Raw genomic sequence first — 19,577 nt, 5'->3', positions numbered from 1 at the left:
ATGATTTATTTATAGGCCTTGCTACATCATTCATTACCAGGATGTCTGGATGTCTCAATTCTGAATATTTTTAAAACAGAATTTGAAAGGAGAGGGACATCAGTGAATGAATAATTAGTCTTTCTGCAGGAGGATATTAAAAGAAATAAAGCACCCTGATGATTACAGAAACAGTAATCAGCAGAACTCCAAACAATTGACAAGTGTGAATTGCCTGCACTTGTTATGCAATGGCTCATAAATATGTACCCAAACAGCTAGCAGAACCCTGTTTAAATGCTGTTGTTCCTCATTAGAAGAACTCTAAAGCTGATAACATGTAAAAGCGAAAACAAATACAGAGCAAAGTGTTGACTATTGCTCAGAAATCAGATGGAATATAAAAGAGGGAACTTGCAGAACGGGTAACAGTTGCCAAACACACAACGGAAAGATGAATCGGGCTGAGGGTAATTGAAACAAATCACAAAATAATACCATTTATCAAAGATCTTTCTTGGAAAAGGGAGAGGAAAACAGCAGCTACAAATGCGAAAAATTGATTGTGATGCACTGACAAAAGGATCAATAACCAGAGGAGAAAACACTGCTATTGCTGAGAGAGAGACTTGCAGTCCTAGGCACATGAACCTCAGAAAAAGTCCCACAGAACATGGTTCCAACTAAGTACACGCAGAATTGGATTGCAAGGCTACAATCCTATGAACACCTTACTTACTGAACTCAGTTGGACTTCACTTCTGAGGAAGTATGGATGGTGCTGGGTCGCACTGAAGCAGGTGCAGAAGAGTTGCTAGGGTGCCAGCTACGAGCATGAAACACCCAAGTTCAAAACTCTGCTTAGCCACAAAGCTTGTCACAAGGCTGTAAGGCTTCTTGGAGGAAAGGTGAGATGTAAATAAAATATTATTATTATTATTATTATTATTATTATTATTATTATTATTAAAAACCTATCACTGATATCCTTGTAGTGGTTAGACTGCTGGACCAGGACCTGGGAGACCAAAGCTCAAATGAAGCTCACTTGGGTGACCTTGGGCCATCCACTATCTCTTAGCTTAACCTACCTCACAGGTTAAGCTGTGGGGATAAAGAGGAGGAGAGCTGGCTGTGCTACTTGAGCTCCTTTGGAGAAAAGCTGGGATACTGATGGACAGTCATACCTCTTGTTACATTCGGTTCAGGTTACGTTCTTTCAGGAGATGTCCCGCGGTGACCCGGAAGTAATGGAACGGGTTACTTCCGGGTTTCACCACTTGCGCATGCGCAGATGCTCAAAATGACACCACGCGCATGCGCAGAAGTGGTGAATCGTGCCCCGTGCACGCGCAGACATGGGTTGCGTTCTGCTCATGTTGCGAATGGGGCTCTGGAATGGATCCCGTTCGCAACCAGAGGTATCACTGTATTTAATAATAGGCAGGGGTGACAACTTGAATAAAATATTGGGGGGTCCAAGTTAGCACTGCCTTGCAGAATCAATCACAAGACTCGGAGTACACACACCATTTGAATGGCAAGGCCCATCAACTTGGGGGGGGGGCAGACTGGCCCCTTAAAGTATTTTATTGGGGGGTGGTTCCTATGATAATAAGTATGTGTGACTTGCCACCAGTGGTCTACAGCCTAGGCTAAATAGAAGCCTAGAGTTCCTCACAAAAGACCAGGAGTGTAGAAACACAGGGACTCAAAGTCCCTAGAACATGCCCCCCCCCAAAAAAAACCATTCCTAGTGCCAACATAATTTTCTGCTGGCCTGAAGGAGTGTGGGCAGCAACAGCTTTTGCATATGCTCTGGGAACAGAACACGTTGGATATGGACATATGCTATGTCATAGTCTGTGTGGGGCTGGGCTTGGCAGAGCTATTCTAGAGAATTCAGGATAGCATCTCTCAGTAGCTGCACAGTTCTGGCTATTGGGAAGGGTATAGTGGGTGACCACCCACAATCCAGAGGCTAGGATGTAAATAGTCACCAGACAGTTCTAGATTTAGAAACAGGAAACGCTGACGTCCCAGTGTTGCACATGTCTTGTTCAGTGAAGGGGCTTTAGCTCAGTGGTAGAGCATTAATGGATGGTCTCAGATTCAATCCTCAGCATCTCCAGGTGAGTCAACATACTGAGCTATGTGAACCAATGCCCTGCCTCAATATAAAGCAACTTCAAGTGTTTATATTGAATTCATAAATTGTGGCCATAGTGTATTCATACTCTTGTGCAGGCATAGGCAAACTCGGCCCTCCAGATGTTTTGGGACTACAACTCCCATCACCCCTAGCTAATAGGACCAGTGGTCAGGGGTGATGGGAGTTGTAGTCCCAAAACATCTGGAGCGCCGAGTTTGCCTATACCTGCTCTTGTGTATCATCTGAATCGGCTGCATAAGATATAACAGCATTGGAAAACATGTTGGCCTATGCATCGTTTGTGGGTGTGTAACTCTCCATAGTCAACAGCTAAAAGATCCTGTTGTTTCTTTTCCTAATAGAAAACATCAAGAACAGGTGTCACATGAAAAGATGAGGAAGAGAGCTTGCAAGGTGGCTGCCGAAGTGACTAATTGGTTTCAATTGTCCTCTATCACCACCGTTCTGTCGAGGGAATGTCAGCTTTAATTGATTGGTTGGTTAGTCCAACCAATCATGAATCTCCCTCAAAGCCTTTCCGTTGCATGGTTGGCAACGTTATTTCAATAATGCTTCATTCTTCTGCCATGGCTGATGTGAAAACACCCCCATAGCAACACATACACAATCGAGCAAAAGCAAGACTGGGGAAAGGAAGAATTGATTTGAAAATGAGAGATAAAGGGAAAGCCAAAATATTCCGTTCAAGTGAGATTTCTCCTTGCTTTTTATTATTCTAGTGACATGATGTGGTTGGACCACAGCTCCCATCATCCCTGAACTTTTGCCTTGCTGGCTGGATCTAATGGGCTTTGGAGTCCAGCTGAATCCCCATCCTTGTTCTGGCTCTATGAGGACATTAGCCCTCTGCACTTTCCCCCCATGAAGAGGGGGAAATATGATGTCTTATGCCAGGTCTTCCCAATGTCCCTGGTCCCACCCAATCTGTCAGTTTGACCTCCATACATTCAATGATTGGGAGTCATGTACATGGAGGGAACTTGTCAACTTCTGTTCTAGGTAACTGCAAAGCGCAAGGACTTCCATGGTATGTAGGACTTGGCACCATAGTCTCAAGATACAAGGCCTCTGAATTATTACTGCAAGCCTTGATTCCTCTCACCAGAACCACACAGTGCTTCAAGCACTACATATACGACACAGTGGTACCTCGGGTTATATATGCTTCAGGTTACATACGCTTCAGGTTACAGACTCCGCTAACCAAGAAATATTACCTCGGGTTAAGAACTTTGCTTCAGGATGAGAACAGAAATTGTGCAGCAGCGGCGCAGCGGCAGCAGGAGGCCCCATTAGCTAAAGTGGTGCTTCAGGTTAAGAACAGTTTCAGGTTAAGAACAGACTTCCAGAATGAATTAAGTTCTTAACCAGAGGTACCACTGTACTCAAAATGCCACCTGGGATTTTGAGGAGAAGCAAGGGCAGGTGAAGGGCAAATCATCTTCCTGCTGTTTGTGCTTCTTCATCTTCCCTGAAATGCATTCATCACTATGGAGATCTTGGATGGCTTAAAAAGTGGATTAGACAAATTCATGGAGGACAGGAATACCAATGGCTACTACTCACAATGTACGCATTCTACAGTACTCATGTTCAGCTTACAGGCTTCCCACAGGCATGTGGTTGGCCACAGAGATAGGCCATTGGTCTGGTCCAGCAGGCTTGCCTTATTTTCTTATGTTCTTATGAGACATCACATGCAAACATTCCTCACACCTCCTGTTCATTGCCTGTCCTCCTCCTTCCCTCTCCCTCTTTTTGGTCCCATCTGAAACCACTCCAAGCAGCCATATTGTTTCTAAGTACCTCTGAACTTGTGTACCTTGAGCAAGATTTCCTCTGTGAACACCGCTGCCCTTCTTCCTTTTTCTGCCTGCTGAGGTTCTGCATAGCTTAAAAGAAGAGCTTCATCCACAAGTGTTAACAGGCCATTAACCTTCATAACCACGGATATTTGTTGAAATATAAATCAGACTAGGGCCATTACCTGTATATTTAGCTCTCTTTTTTCATGAAGAATGCTTCATGCTACAATTAGGTAATTTCCTTCTTTGATAGCTTTGTGAAACCCCATAAAGGGCTTGCTCCTCATAATGCTAATTAAACAAGGAGAGGTATTGCCCAGCCCAACTTGATTTTTTTTCCCTTGACAGCGCCTCAGGGATTCTCTTCTTCAAATTACAGTGACCTATTTCTACACAACTGCTATGAGGAAGATGCTTTTCACGAGGTGAGGGTCTTATAAATATTTTCTAGACTTTCAAAAAAGAAGTACAGATTTCAGTTACAATAAAAGTTGAAATGCGTCTTAGGTCACATGCACACCATATGTTTAAAGCACCATGATGCCAGCAGAGACAGTTTTACGGTAGCACAACCAGTTTGGCTGCACTTGGGACCAGCACTATGGGGGAAACTGCAACAATGATGTAGGATGGAGCACAAGAGGTAGGGGTTAGCATTGCACACAATGCCACTGAGAACTGGAACCCCAAAGTGCTCCACTGATGCCCGTTTCAACAGGCGTGGCTTCCCTCAAAGAATCCTGGGAGCTGTAGTTTGCAAACTGAGAGTTCCCAGGAGTCTCCTATTCCCCTCCCAGAGTTCTCCCCTCTCAGCACTCTTCTAAAAAAGTATTAAAAACAATCTTGTGTTGATTTTTTCAAAAAAACCTGAAACAGAAATCCCCACTTCCAACCAACATTAACCCCTTCTCGCTTCAAATGTAGGTTCCTTATAGGAAACTATTGTTCCAAAGTGTCAGGGGCAAGTCCAGTGGGTGCCATTGTGAGTGTTGTTGTTGTTGTTTGTTTGTTTAGTCATTTAATTGTGTCCGACTCTTTGTGACCCCATGGACCAGAGCACGTCAGGCACTCCTGTCTTCCACTGCCTCCCGCAGTTTGGTACAACTCATGCTGGTAGCTTCAAAAACACTGTCCAACCATCTCGTCCTCTGTCGTCCCCTTCTCCTTGTGCCCTCAATCTTTCCCAACATCAGGGTCTTTTCTAGGGAGTCTTCTCTTCTCATGAGGTGGCCAAAGTATTAGAGCCTCAGCTTCAGGATCTGTCCTTCCAGTGAGCACTCAGGGCTGATTTCCTTAAGAATGGATAGGTTTGGTCTTCTTGCAGTCCATGGAATTCTCAAGAGTCTCTTCCAGCACCATAATCCAAAAGCATCAATTCTTCGGCGATCAGCCTTCTTTATGGTCCAGCTCTCACTTCCATACAGCACTACTGGGGAAACCACAGCTTTAATTTGACGAACCTTTGTCGGTGAGGTGATGTCTCTGCTTTTTAAGATGCTGTCTAGGTTTGCCATCGCTAGCTTAAGAAAATTGTATACATCATGTGCATGAGAAGAAATGCACATGATGAATAAATATTTATCAGGGTTTTTGTTTTTTTAAAAAATGCAAACTACTGCAAACATGAGGCATAATGAACGGAAGACTGGAAAAATTAAAAACTTCAAGGAACTGAAACTGACAAATGCATCCATCCCTAGGCATGAGATGATGCAATCCAAAAAGCATTGGGGGCACATTACCCCCTCCCAGTTGGGGCCATCATATGTTTGTGTAACAGTTTTTGCCTTCTGTTTGCACATACCTTCAGTCCTAGGTACAGCACTGACATTTGTCTTTCTTCATCTTCAGGAGACATAGGGCAACTTTTTAACGTTCTAACAAACTACCTTGCTGCTTATTAATCATTAGCAAAGGAAGTTTATAATTAGGCAGTCTGTTGCCATTTTCCTGATGAATGGCACCAATCTCTAAAAGCGACACATGGGAAGGGCACCGCAAATGCCCTGGTTCAAATGCATTGAAGGAGAAGGTTTCCAGACAGACATTCCTGAAGCATCCTTGCTGCTGTTTTCATATATTACAGCATGCGTGCGCAGTGTGTGTCGAGGGAAATGTGCAATATTTTCCCCTGAGCGATTTTGCCATTCATGTTGGCAGCAAGTGGAATGCAAAACCAATTTCCAATATTCTACCAAGAGGAAAAGTTCTTTGAACACATCTGAATTAACACCTATTGCTAAAGCTCGTGAATGGGCCACAGAGGTCTTTATTTTAAAAGCAGTTTCCCTGCTTCTTCATTCATTGTTTACAGAGAGCTAAACGCCATAAAACCTTGAATCTAGTGAATTGTGAACAATCCTTTATTTATTCCCAGGAAACTGACAATAATAATGAAGGGGTTTTTTAATAAAAAACCAAGACAACCCACGGTGACATGCACTTCATTACAATAAATGATAATAATGCCTATGTCTCCTCTTAAAAGATTCCATTACATTCCTCTTTGGCTCTCTTGTTACAATGACTCTAGCGATTGTGCTATTGGAACAGCTTTTCTTTGATCTCTATAAATATGATAATGTAATTATGCATCCCTCTCTGGATTCCTTTTTCAGGGCACCAAGGCATTCTTTGGGCTTTCTATGTGGGGGGTTTTCAGCTACAAGTACTGAAGGAAAACATGCTCAGGCCAAGCATTAGGCTGAACTGGGACCAAATAAGTAGCCCACTTCGATGTGTGCCTACTCAGAAGTAAGTCACCCTGAATTCAATGACACTTGCTCCCAGTTAAAAGTGTGCAGAACTGAAGCCTCAACCATACATCTTAATGCAGTGCAAGGGACTTATATAAGTAGAAAAACTGATAAACTACTTTTTGTGCTATAGCAGCCTTTACCTTCCAGATGTTTTGGACTACAAGTCCCAGCAGCCTCAGCAAGCATGGCTGTGTTTGCTGGTGTTAAGTGGACTTGTAATCCAAACGCCTGAGGGGCTTGGCTAGCAAAGATTATACTAGAGTATTCCCATATAAAGCTATCTTTTCTATGGAATCTATTGAGGAAGCCTGGCTGTGCTTGCCATTTAAACACAGCATGACTTACTAGGACACAGGGCAGGGCCTTCATGGTTGCAGCCCCTATTTTGGTCAGGGACAAACCTCCTAGCAAAGCCTGTCTTGCAATTATGTTTTCCCCACATTCATTCACTTTTTATTGGGCAGGTGAAATTTTGTTGTCAGTATTTTGCTGCGATCGTGCATTCTTGGTGCTTTGTAAAACCATTCAAACCCACTGTCTTTATTGCAAGTTGGAAAAGTGGCCAAATGTTAAGTAGCCAAAAGCAAAATAGCTTTTTAAAAAATCTTATTGAACATATGCATGCAGCTGTGTATTGCCCTGAACTAATGCCAGAAAGGCACCTTAAGAAACAGACACAGGATGAAGATGAAAGGGGTAAGAATGATAATTAGTTATTATTGTTACTATTTCAGATTTCAAATCATTATGGAACCCCAGAGACAAGTAAACAATACCAAAAAGTCAGTAATATGTCTAACTTAAGGCGGGGAATACAAAACCTAAAGATATTAAGTCATTACACCCAATCTAAAATCATGGCAACCATATAGATGGTAACGGGAGAGATACCGGTAAATCTGAAACTAAATCATAGGAAATAAAATCCCACCATACTGTATATAAATGATCAGGATCTTCCTGTGCCTTAGAGCCCCCTAGTTATTATGATTCATGAATTATGACACGGAGTCCATGTTCATAACATTAGTATGCGGTATGAGCTTCTAAGCCCCCTTTTACACACAAGCTGATAGGGAGCTGATAGGCAGTTTGTGCAACACAATTGCTGCGTCTGTTTCATCTCATGGCAATCATGAATGCAACAGAGATGCTGCAGCAGGGCTTTGAAATGCTGCCCATATCAGTGCTTTAATAAATCCACAATTGTACAAATGCCTAGAGAGTAATTTGCCGGAGTAATCCGATTTCAGCGCATTTCCTATAGGGCTCTCTACATGTTAACTGATTTTACCTTCCCCATTATCAATCGCATCAGTGTTAGACTGATGGGAAAAGTAGCCCTTGATTAAAGAGAGAAAAGGTTGAATGACTACTTTGATTAGCACTCACTGTGCAGCAAAATAAATATTTTCCCATCGTATCAGCATAGCAGAGACCAAGGTGGAAGATTAAGAAATGGGACAGCTGGAGGTATAATGTAGATAGCACAGGAGTGGGGAGGGGGCATTCAAATTCCAAATATCCCCTCATATTCTTATTGCATTGCTCAATCATTGGGCAATTATATGCAACAACAGCTTTCACCTTTCACTCACTTTATTATATTAGGGTGTATCCAGACTGGATTACAATGGGTTTACTCTAAAAAGGTAAAGGTAAAGGACCCTTGACAGTTAAATCCAGTCGCAGACGACTCTGGAGTTGTGGCGCTCAGCTCGCTTTCCTGGCTGAGGGAGCCGACATTTGTCCGCAGACAGTTTTTCCAGGTCATGTGGCCAGCATGACTAAGCTGCTTCTGGCGCAACGGAACACCGAGACCAGAGCAGCACACGGAAACGCCGTTTACCTTCCCACGGCAGCGGTACCTATTTATCTACTTGCACTTTGGGGCAAGCTTTCGAACTGTTAGGTTGGCTGGAGCTGGGACCAAGCAACAGGAGCTCACCCGTCATGGGGATTCGAACCACCGACCTTCTGATCAGCAAGCCCAAGAGGCTCAGTGGTTGAGACCACAGCACCAACCGTGTCCGGGTTTACTCTAGGCATGGCTAAATGAGCAATCCTAAATATGAAAAGGCAGTATAATTTAGATGACTTAAATTAAGCTTGTGTAGAATACACCAGATCCAAACCAGTTCAACTTAGACCACCCTCGAGAAGCAGCGATGGTAGCCGCTCCAACTGTACCATGCCGCCAAAGGACGATAAGAAGGGGGACATGGGCAAGTCGGCCAAGAAGGACAAGGAAACCATCAACAAGTCCAGTGGAAAAGCCAAGAAGAAGAAGTGGCCCAAAAGGGAAAGTAAGAGACAAGTTGAACAACCTTGTTCTGTTTGACAAAGCTACTTACGACAAGCAGTGCAAGGAGGTGCCAAACTACAAACTCATCACACCTGCTGTGGTCTCTGAAAGACTGAAGATTTGAGGCTCCTTGGCTAGAACCGCACTCCAGGAGCTTCTCAGCAAAGGCCTAATCAAACTGGTATCCAAGCACAGAGCCCAGGTCATCTACACCCAAAACAGCAAGGGGGATGATGCATAAAAGGTTCTTGAGAGGTTTTTAGACTCTGTAAATTACAAAAATAAAATAATTTGAACTCCTGGGGGAGGAAAAAAAACTTAGACCACCCTTTTCGCCAGCATAAGTTGCGAAGTCATGTGAGTGAGCTGAACAGAGTTAGGATCCAGCATAAGTCCTCCCCCTGGTCCTGCTCTCAACACTTCCCTGCCACCTCCACAGAATGCCAGTTTTTCAGAGCTTATGCCGGTATAAGATCTGCCAGTCTCACGTCAGCTTTATGACCTGGCTGAGCCAGGATGAAGGTGTTATGATAGCATAGCCCTAGCTGAGCTGAGATCTGCTGGATTCTAACTTGCTAAGCTGGGGGGATCTTGGGCTTGGATTGCTTCCTTACTCTGGATCCAACCCACTGAAGTTAACATGGCTGAATAGGAATGGCAATGAGGGTCTGTATTCTTGCAAATGTTAACTTCCATGGTTAACAAATGTCAACTTTTCCTAAAATTCAAAAAACACTGCAAGTAATTGCATTCACGGTAGGTTTTCTCAGAAACATTAAAAAAATAATCGTGTATGAAAATGTGTGCAGAGGTTCAGCATCATCTAGTTTGGTAAACATGTCACAGAAGAATGGCTTCCCCAGAATATTACATTGACATCTGCAAGTCAAACAAACCACAATCCAGTAGTGGAATATTTGCTCTTGATATGGCATATTCATGAATTTATTCAGAGAAGCCTGTCATCTTGATATTTATAAACAAATGAAAACTTCAGAATCAGCTCTTCTACTTTTTGGATTGGGCAATGACTGACCCAAGGTCACCCAAGGGAGTTTAATGGCCTTGGTGTTCCAAGTCAAGATTTCTCTAACCTCATTGCATTCACTTTCATGTGTGTGTACAAAAACCTCTTTGTGATAGCCAGGATTTACATCCATTTGGATCATCAAAAGATTTCCTTAAATCTGCCATAAATGTCAACATAATCTCTACGTAAAATGGACAGTATAGTTAAGACGTGTAACAGAGTCGGCCTCTCTGTGTGAGGAGATTTCACCCCTCCCATATCCAAGAATCTCCTGAGGAGTCTGCTGATTCTCCAGAGAGGAGGAGACGTGTTCTGCTCTCTACTTATTCTGCTCCAGCACCAGAGTCAGTCAGTCAGTCAGTGTCAGAGAGAGAGAGACTGAGTGTTAGAGATCGTGTGTATAGATAAGGTTGCTGCTAAGAGCAGCTGCAGACACTCAGTGCAGTGCAGCATTCATTTATGCTTAGACTCATTAAGCTCTGTATATAGTTGTATAATAGTTGTAGATAGAATAAAGAAGTTATTCTACAGAGCTGCTCTCTGAGTTGTTTATATACTCTGCTAGAGTCTGCTGTACTCTGCTGTGCGACGACTGTCTTCTTGTGAGAGTGAATCCGGTGCTCACAACTCTAAGCTGTGAGTCCACAGCACTTTGACCTGTTCCTGTGCAGAAGGTGGTCTCTGGAAGTGCTACCCAGCTCGCCTAGCCCAGTCGGGGCTGAAGTGGATGAGTCCAGTTGGTGGCACTGGCTCAAGGGCGATGCTGACACTGTGGTCCCGCAATAACATAAAGTCTACAACCAGAGGAAGGCGTAACATCTTTCTTGTAGCAATACAGAGGGTAACGCACTGTACCTAGCTAATGTGAAAGCACAACTATATTTAGAAAGGTTTAACCTTCTAAATATTTGGACACTTTGATCCCATAATCAGTATTCACACCCACAAATAGCGGGGAATGGCTTTTGTTTGTTAGAGAGCACATATTTGAGGTGTTTAAATTCCCTATTCTCAGAGGCAGTAAATGTTTCTCAAAATCTCACCAGGAAAACCTAGTGCATATACCTTACTTTAAAGCAGTCCCTAAATCCAGACTATGTAGAAGAGGTCTTGCACAACAACTAGCTTCTTTAGAAGGCGATACATATTTCCATCCACATCAATTTGAAATGCCACTCTTCTAACTCAAAGTAGCCCAGAGTAGAGCCCTGATTCTAATGCGCTTCCAAGCGTACATTCACATTAGATTGGCATTCAGAAGTCTTCTTATGCACACCGAGATCCCTTGCTAAATTACAGCAATCAGGTTGCCTGCAATTTACAGCCGCAGCAGCGTGAGTCATAATAATTCTGTTTAAAATGCTGCATTTATTTATTTTCATTTATTTTCTGACTCAGCTGTAGAATCATGACGAGAGAGAGGGGTAGCTGGTAGGACTTTGTCTTCCAGCCTTCATCCAGGCTGGCATGACTGTGATCCCTTTAAAGTTGTTCCACCATTCAAGTTTTGAAGATCTTGTGGGAGGGGAGTTAGCAAACGCATCTGGGGTTTAGAATTGTGCTCTCTGATGATCTCTCTTTCTTAAAGGGGGGAATAATGAGGTCAATGTCAGTAGTGAACAAAAGCAAGAACTCTTATGTACTTCCTTTTGCAAGCAGGACTTCCTCCTCTTCTGGTTTAGCACCTAAATGTCAAAGCAGCAACATGGAAGGCTCCTTTATTAGAATCGCACCAAGTGAACTTTCAAGGATATGATAGGTAAAGGTAAAGGTACCCCTGACCATCAGGTCCAGTTGTGACCGACTCTGGGGTTGCGCGCTCATCTCGCTCTATAGGCCGGGAGCCGGCGCTTGTCCGCAGACAGCTTCTGGATCACATGGCCAGCGTGACTAAGCCGCTTCTGGCGAACCAGAGCAGCACACGGAAACGCCGTTTACCTTCCCGCCGGAGAGCGGTCCCTATTTATCTACTTGCACTTTGAGGTGCTTTCGAATTGCTAGGTTGACAGGAGCTGGGACCGAACAAAGGGAGCTCACCCCGTCGCGGGGATTCGAACCGCCGACCTTCCGATCGGCAAGTCCTAGGCTCCGTGGTTTAACCCACAGCGCCACCCGTGTCCCTAAGGATATGATAGTTAAAGCTAAATATGGGTATCTAGCTTCTTCTCTCCCCACTTCACTATAGTCAGATATAGTGGAGCAGTTTTTCCCACCCAACAGTTTTTCTGAGGAACACTTTTCTCAGTGTAAATTGGAGGTGAGCTTCATGTTTATAGCTAAACAGGCTGACTTCATGTTCATGTAAGAATACCAACCCTTTTAAGGAGGTAAGCCCAGAGCAACGACTCGTCCAGAGATTCATTGGGTATTCTCCACTGAAGGTGTTTCATTTAGCTGCATTCTGCATGAAGGCGGATTGAATCATCCTATCTCACTCAATTTAACCTTGCAGCAGACTTATCGTATGCAACTATCCTCAGCAGAGGTTGGTTGATAGCAGGAAAGCACAGAACCTAAGGTTATCAGATGTCCCCGTTTCCCAGGGACAGTCCCCAGATTTACAAATCAGTCTCCTAACAAAATCAATTGAAGTTGAAAAGTGTCCCCAGATTCATTGAAAAAAATCTGGTAACCTTAGCAGAACCCCATGTACAGATGTAGCAAGAAACCTTCCCTGTGGGTGGGGGCTTTGAGTTCATAGGCGCTTTTAATGAATGAATGAATGAATTTCTTGCAGAACAGTTCTCTCATAGCACACAGTTTGGCAACTAATACATTAGAGCTTTCTTGTCTAGCCAAGGAAGACCTGGAAGGTGCATCTTTTGAGCAGAGTACAGTATGATTGCTTTGAAATGTGTTCTAATGATATCACCTGATCTTAATTCTACAAATCCTTCTGAAGTAAATATAGATTGTATTTTGTTGTGACTGCTATGAGCAAGCACTGATCTTGATTAGAAAATACCATTTGTAGTAAAGCTTTTCTGCCTGCATTAGTTTTCCCCAGTTATACTTTTATCTTTCCTTAACAAGAATAACCATGTTTTCCTAGCTGCCTAGGGTAAAGAATCGCAGAATCATAGAATTGCAGAGTTGGAAGGGGCCACAAGTTTCATGTAGTCCAGGAATGTAGTCACACAACGTTGGGCTCAAACCCACAACCCTGAGATTCAGGGGTCTCATGCTCTATCAATTGAGCTATCTGAATGAGTCCCACTACTTTAGTCCTTTGCTGTGCTATATAGGTAGTTATATTTCACACCCCCATACACCCTTAGATGATTATTTCTGGAATTATAACTTTTTATTACATGATAATTGTAGACAAATACTTCTAGTTTAATTATACATCTGTGCTCCATGTTGGATTTTGCTGCAAAAACAAGCTATGGCTATATCTCCCCCCCCCCCCCTTTTTAACTGTGAAGTCATTATCAGAAATCTACTACTAAAGCGGATTGTTCTTTCTTATCACATTCAAGCCTGCCTCTCCCTTGTTAGATGATGGGCGGATATGATAAGATAGAGCATTGCATGATAACTGATCTGTGATAATGGCTTCAAGCAACAAAACGATCTGATAAGAGCTGCAGTTTATCACATGGGAAGAAACCAATTCCTATCATATTCAGTGATCTTGTGAATTAGTCTCCTCCATAGCTGTCCAATTCCTTCCCTCCAGAGATCAAGGGGTTTACTTGTACACCATGGCAAGGTCACCCGTATGTAAACAAACAAGAAAATGTGGATTCCTTCTTTTCTTTTTCATTTTTTACAGTGATGCTGCCTGGATTAGTGTCCAGGATTTGGTTTTTATCATTTGGGAGAACTATTTAGCTATGCACACATTAGCAGCTTGAAACACAACAAGGTTCTTTCCCCCTTCTGCATTTCTTAAAAGCAAATAAAGAAAGAAATGCCCCAAAGAATAAAGCAATTGAATACATTTTCCAGCTCTACAAAAGAAATGCATGAACAGAACATATGTGCAAGCAGGCAGACATAGAATATATTAGGTATGCACATTACTCAGACAGGGGCAAAAGTCCAGTGAAAGCAAGTTAGCATAACAGTTTTGACCACTGGATATTGCAGTGTTACAGCTAGTTGTCCCAAATGCTCACTAATACATATCGATCAACAACCTCAGCATAAATATGTTCTGTTAAGAAAACTTTCTGTGGCAAAGTTATGGTACATCACAAGAGTCCTGTCTTCTCCTGTCTCAAATATAAAAAGCACAGCTCTTAACATTTAAATTCCTGCTTTGCTCCTTTACAGAATTCCTTGGGTGAGTAAAACAAAGGAATTTATTGCCTGATTGTTATTTTTATACAATGTGGTTGATTATAGGCCTAGTTTGTTCATACATAGTGCTGTTCTTTGGCAGGGAGGCATGTAAGCCAAGCCTCAGCGCGTGTCCAGGCAGGTGGCCACCCCTGGGCACCTCTCGCTCTGGCGCCCTCGCCACCGCCGCCTTTCCTTCCAAGATTCCGGCAGGAAATAAAGGTGGTAGCACCTCCCCCTCTTCCTCTCAGTGGCCAAATCAGAGGCTCCCCCAAAATCAAGCCAACAGCTGCCCCTCGCGCCGGCACCTCACAACGCCTGCCATGAATGGAAGAAGGAAGGCAGGCGGCATGAGGTCAGTCATGTCAAAGGTGCCGCTGACTCCGCTGCCACATACAATATGGTTAGGTGGCTTCAGCGGTAGCCGGCCCCCAGAATTTGGTGCCAGGGTGCCCTGCACCCCTTGCGCCCCAGGGTAAAGACGGCCCTGATGACAAGACCCACAAGTACTAAACCTTGGGACAAGGAGTGCAGTATGTACACAAGAGTGATCCTTTTTCTAACTGTGAAGGACTGGGGATCTTTCACAGTTGAGAATGCATTCACCCTTTAATAAGATTCAAAGCAACATTCCCCTGATTTCTCATTGTCTCACGGGTTCATGAACCTACTAGATTGGAGATCCACTTCACTTGAAAGATCAGAGTCTCCGATTCCACCATGCTCAGAATGTGGCACAATCAAGGTCCATATGTGCCAAGTCCCTTCTCAATTATTCTTGCACATTATTCTTCCTCCCCTTCTCAAAAGCAGTAAAAGAATATTGCACAAACTGGGAGTGTGTACATACTAACGTCCAAGTGGAGCACTTCATTTGCACGTTAGGTTTTAGGTATGGTAATAGGGAATGTTTCTCCACTCTGTGAAGAGAAATGCCAGCTTGTTAATGAGCCACAGATTCCAGTTTAGCTTCATAATGAAAGCTGTGGGCCATATGCAGTGGCAAAATTCAGCTGTTGCAATGGATATCTGTGTGATCAGTGGAGGTTCTTGCTTCCCTCTTGTCCCCTAAGGTCCCCCTCCTGGTGCAACCTTAAAATCAGTTCTGGGTGGTTTTGGGACCTTCTGGAGCAAATTTGGGGGAGGAGAGGAAACAGAAGTTGTGCAGTTACCAGCAGAACTATGTATGCAGAGCACTGGAGACAAGCCCATGTGTAGTTATGATGCCCTTTGCAAATGATGGTTATGATGATCTACAACCACATAGATTGAGATATTTATTGGCATCTGTCACCAGCCATTGCAAACCACATCTCCATAATGCTCTTGGTCTCTCTCTCTCCCTCTCTCTCTCTCTCTCTCTCTCTTTCCCTCTCTCTCTGCATATGTTTCTATACAGTGGTACCTCGGGTTAAGTACTTAATTCATTCCGGAGGTCCATTCTTAACCTGAAACTGTTCTTAACCTGAAGCACCACTTTAGCTAATGGGACCTCCTGCTGCTGCCGCAACGCCGAAGCATGATTTCTGTTCTTATCCTGAAGCAAAGTTCTTAACCCGAGGTACTGTTTCTGGGTTAGCGGAGTCTGTAACCTGAAGCGTATGTAACCTGAGGTACCACTGTATATTTTTATTCTTCAGACATTGGCACCAAGGTGAAGTGAATGAGAAAGTCCCCTACTTGCCTGCAGCTCCCAGTACACATGGAGAACTTTGGATTAGGGCAAAGATTATGATGGCGTGATGTTATGCAATGAAAATACAAAACCACGGTCTTAAAACTCGCCTGACTTTGAGTTGACATTTTGACAACACGGCTACAGCATCAATTAACTCATCTAATATTAATTAGTATTTCATAAGCATGGCAATCTCGATGCTTTAAGTTACTTTATCTGTTAAATCAATGCTTTAATAGCCCATTCGTGTTAATTAAGAAACAATTTAGTTTTCAGTGGAAGAGTTTAATCATTATCGTTATTAATTGTTTCAAGTGCTGGCGATGGGAAGGAATCCTTGGCTCTAGTGGACTTTTGCTTAACTATGCAAGAGATAGCCCGCAGGGAGGGCAATCTCAGCTCCAGAGTCTCTGTGCCATTTAAATGCAAATCATTGCAATCAGCATGCCACAGGTATACTTACACCACAGCAGAAAGGAGCAAGCAGGCATGGGGTGCTGTGTCAAGGCTTTCTGGGCTGTTTTCGCCAGAGTGGTTTTGATGGATGTTCGTACAAGCCATGGTTTTAAAAAGTGGCTTCATTCACTTTATGTTTGCTCGACGACAAAACTCCCGACTGCATATGTGGATCCTTTTTTGTTGTATAAACAACAATAAAAAATACTTTCCCTATTAGATAGCACAATCTGAGCATTGTAGCCAATGTTAGTCTCACTCAGAGTAGACCCATTGAAAGTATTGGCTACGATATGGTTACCAGATTTTTTTCAATGAATCTGGTGGACATTTTTTTTCTTTAAAGCTGAGTAGCAACAGGGAGTCAGTAGTGTGGATGGTGAGGCAAAAGACCCTGGGCCCAAGCACACATGCATATTGTATAAAGGTGCAAAGCCCTTCTTTCTCAGCAGCCCCTCTGTATTTGCTTTCCTTCTTTATGCCTGTAGAGGGCTAAAAATTTTGGGCTTCTATAAAGAGAATTACTGTTGCAATTTCCCTCCCTTTTTGAAATTGATTTACTCTTGCCTTGATGGAATTTAACATTCTGTTATGACAATCCATTGCATCATTGAGAGTCTAAGGTACCGTATTTTTTGCACCATAACACTCACTTTTTTTCCTCCTAGAGAGTAAGGGGAAATGTCTGTGCGTGTTATGGAGCGAATGCGTACGGATGGCGGGGGGGGGGGATCTGCTGCAGTGGTGAGCAGAGGATCCATGGTTCCCCTTCCTTCCCTCCTCCATGGCTCGCTTTGAAACAGCAAAGCGGGAGAAGAGCCGCTGAGTGGGGAGGAGAGAGGGACAGAGAGCCTGCTTGCTTTAAAGGAGCAAAGCGGGAGAGGAGAGGAGCCGCTTACACGAGTGTAAGTGGCTCCTGTCTGGTTGGCTCCTTTAAAGCAAGCAGGCTCTCTGTCCCTCTCTCCTCCCCACTCAGCTCGCTAAATAGCAGCAAAGTTTTTCAGCTCGCTAAGTCGGGGATGAGCAGGGAGGAGGGAGAAAAGCAGAGCCTGCTTGCTTTAAAGGAGCAAAGTGGGAGAGGAGAGGAGCCTTTTCCCTTATACCCCTCTTCTTCATTATTAGCAGCATCCTTCTCCACACACCACACGCGTGCTCCTTGTCCCTTGAGTGCTTTTCCTTCCCTCCCCACTTAAAATGTGGTTACAAAGCACGGATCCACATGGATCCTCAGGATTTTTGCACTGGGTCACCCCAAATTCACCATCAGATCACATAGCACGTCCATGGCTACATCTTGCACCAAAAAAATCACGCACCCACTGTTGCCTGGGGCCTCAGTGGTGCAAAAACGTGGTTACAAAGCATGGATCCACATGGATCCTCAGGATTTTTGCATTGAGCTACTCCAAACTCACTGTCAGATCACATGTCTGTGGCCACAGCATGAACCACAAAAATCATACATCCACTGTTTCGTTTAGAATTTTTTTTTTCTTGTTTTCCTCCTCTGAAAACTATGTGCGTGTTATGGTCTGGTGCGTGTTATAGAGCGAAAAATACGGTAATTTTTACACAAATCCATTTAGTGCCTTTCCGCTAAACACCAGATTCATATATTTTTTTGCGGGAGAGGGGGAGAATGCATTTTGGGAGTAACACCATCTACATCATGAGGTTTATGATACGTCAGGAGCTTCTGAGAATATGCAGATGCAATTGAGGCAGATGGAATTGCTCTTTTTTTCTGCTGGAAAAGGACTCTCAGAAGAATCTCATTTACTTTTATTCTGACAGATGCAATTAGATGCCTGCACCTGGCATTGGTGGAGAATTAGTGACTCTTTAATTAAAGCATCTATGGATGGAGCTTTTCAAGTAGGAATCCATTTATCACAAACTAGTTTGTCATTCTTAATCTCTTTCACCTTGCTTTCTATGTTTTCCCTGTCAATGCCATTTATCTGCTTATTTCCATATTATGTGCTGTTGCTTTTGTTCCTTCTCTTATTATCCACTTACAGAGCAACCCTGAGACTGTTTACCTGGAAGTGAGCCTGCAGTCCCAAACACACTTAGTGGGACCTACTTCCTAGGAAACACGGTGGTCAAATAGCTCAGTTGATTAGAACGTGGTGCTGATAATGCCAAGGTTGCAGGTTTGATCCCCGTATGGAACAACTGCATATTCTTGAATTGCTGGGTGTTGGACGATGACTCTCAGGGTCCCTCTAACCCTATGACTCTATGAATTCTCTGCACAGCATTGCTCTGTATGACTGTTACTGTTCCATGCAGAAGAAGAAACAGAAGAGAAGAGGACATAATAGAATCGTTTACCTATATAAGGACCTTTCTCTGTTTTAGTGGATATTCAGTGTTTCTTCACTCATTCCTACTAATGCTTCTCATTGTGATAATTATTCTCACTTTTTTTTCAAGTTGTCCTGGAAATAACTCAGATACTGGGTAAAATGTTCCTTATGTTTGCATTCCATGATGTATGACATCAATCATGTGGTCTTGGCACAAATACTCTTCAAGCCCAAGTTCACTCTGTGTCAAGTCAAGGATGAACTGCCCCAGTGTCTCCCTGAATTCATCTCAAATTAAATAGGGAAGCATGGCATTCTGTATTTGTTTGCAAACTGCATTCCAAGAAAAGCAAGTATGTGTTTGCACATATTTTCACGGGTGTAATAAAGGCATTCAGTTGCACGCTGTATCAAGAAACACAGGTTTAGAAAGTGGTCAGAGTGTTCACTCTCCTAATATTTGCCAAATCCTTTACATCTGTTATCACTTATGCCAGGGCGTCGCCCCCAATCTCCAAATGAAAATGAAAGCCTACCAGTTACCATTTCAGCAAACCTACTATTAACAGGCTTTAAAAATAGACGAGAAATGCTTCCAGGGGTATTATAAAAATCGGCAGCCCATTTCAGCAAACATGTTTATTACTTCTAATGGGAAGAGAAAGATTAGCATGCAGGTCGTATTTTTATGGAGCAGACATTTGCACAAAGATCATGTAATCCAGCTGAAAAGCTTCAAATGAAAGTCAATTAGATGTTATTAATAAGGGACAGTGTCAAGCAGCAGTGTTAT

General features: G+C 43.2%; 1 protein-coding gene and 1 pseudogene across 3 annotated transcripts in view; one reads left to right on the top strand and one right to left on the bottom strand.

Annotated features, from left to right (window-relative positions):
- Positions 1–19,577, bottom strand: part of SGCZ (sarcoglycan zeta) — a 565,518-nt gene that overhangs the window by 445,363 nt on the left and 100,578 nt on the right. The gene's annotated exons all lie outside the window — the stretch shown is intronic.
- Positions 8,880–9,319, top strand: LOC308485016 (small ribosomal subunit protein eS25 pseudogene; annotated as a pseudogene). The gene has a single exon. The product of its transcript is annotated as a small ribosomal subunit protein eS25 pseudogene (transcript).

Source organism: Podarcis pityusensis (assembly GCF_964106645.2).
Source record: "Podarcis pityusensis genome assembly, chromosome: 9".
Lineage (NCBI taxonomy): Eukaryota > Metazoa > Chordata > Lepidosauria > Squamata > Lacertidae > Podarcis > Podarcis pityusensis.
Note: the sequence above shows the minus strand (reverse complement) of the source record. Positions and strands in the feature narration are given on the sequence as shown.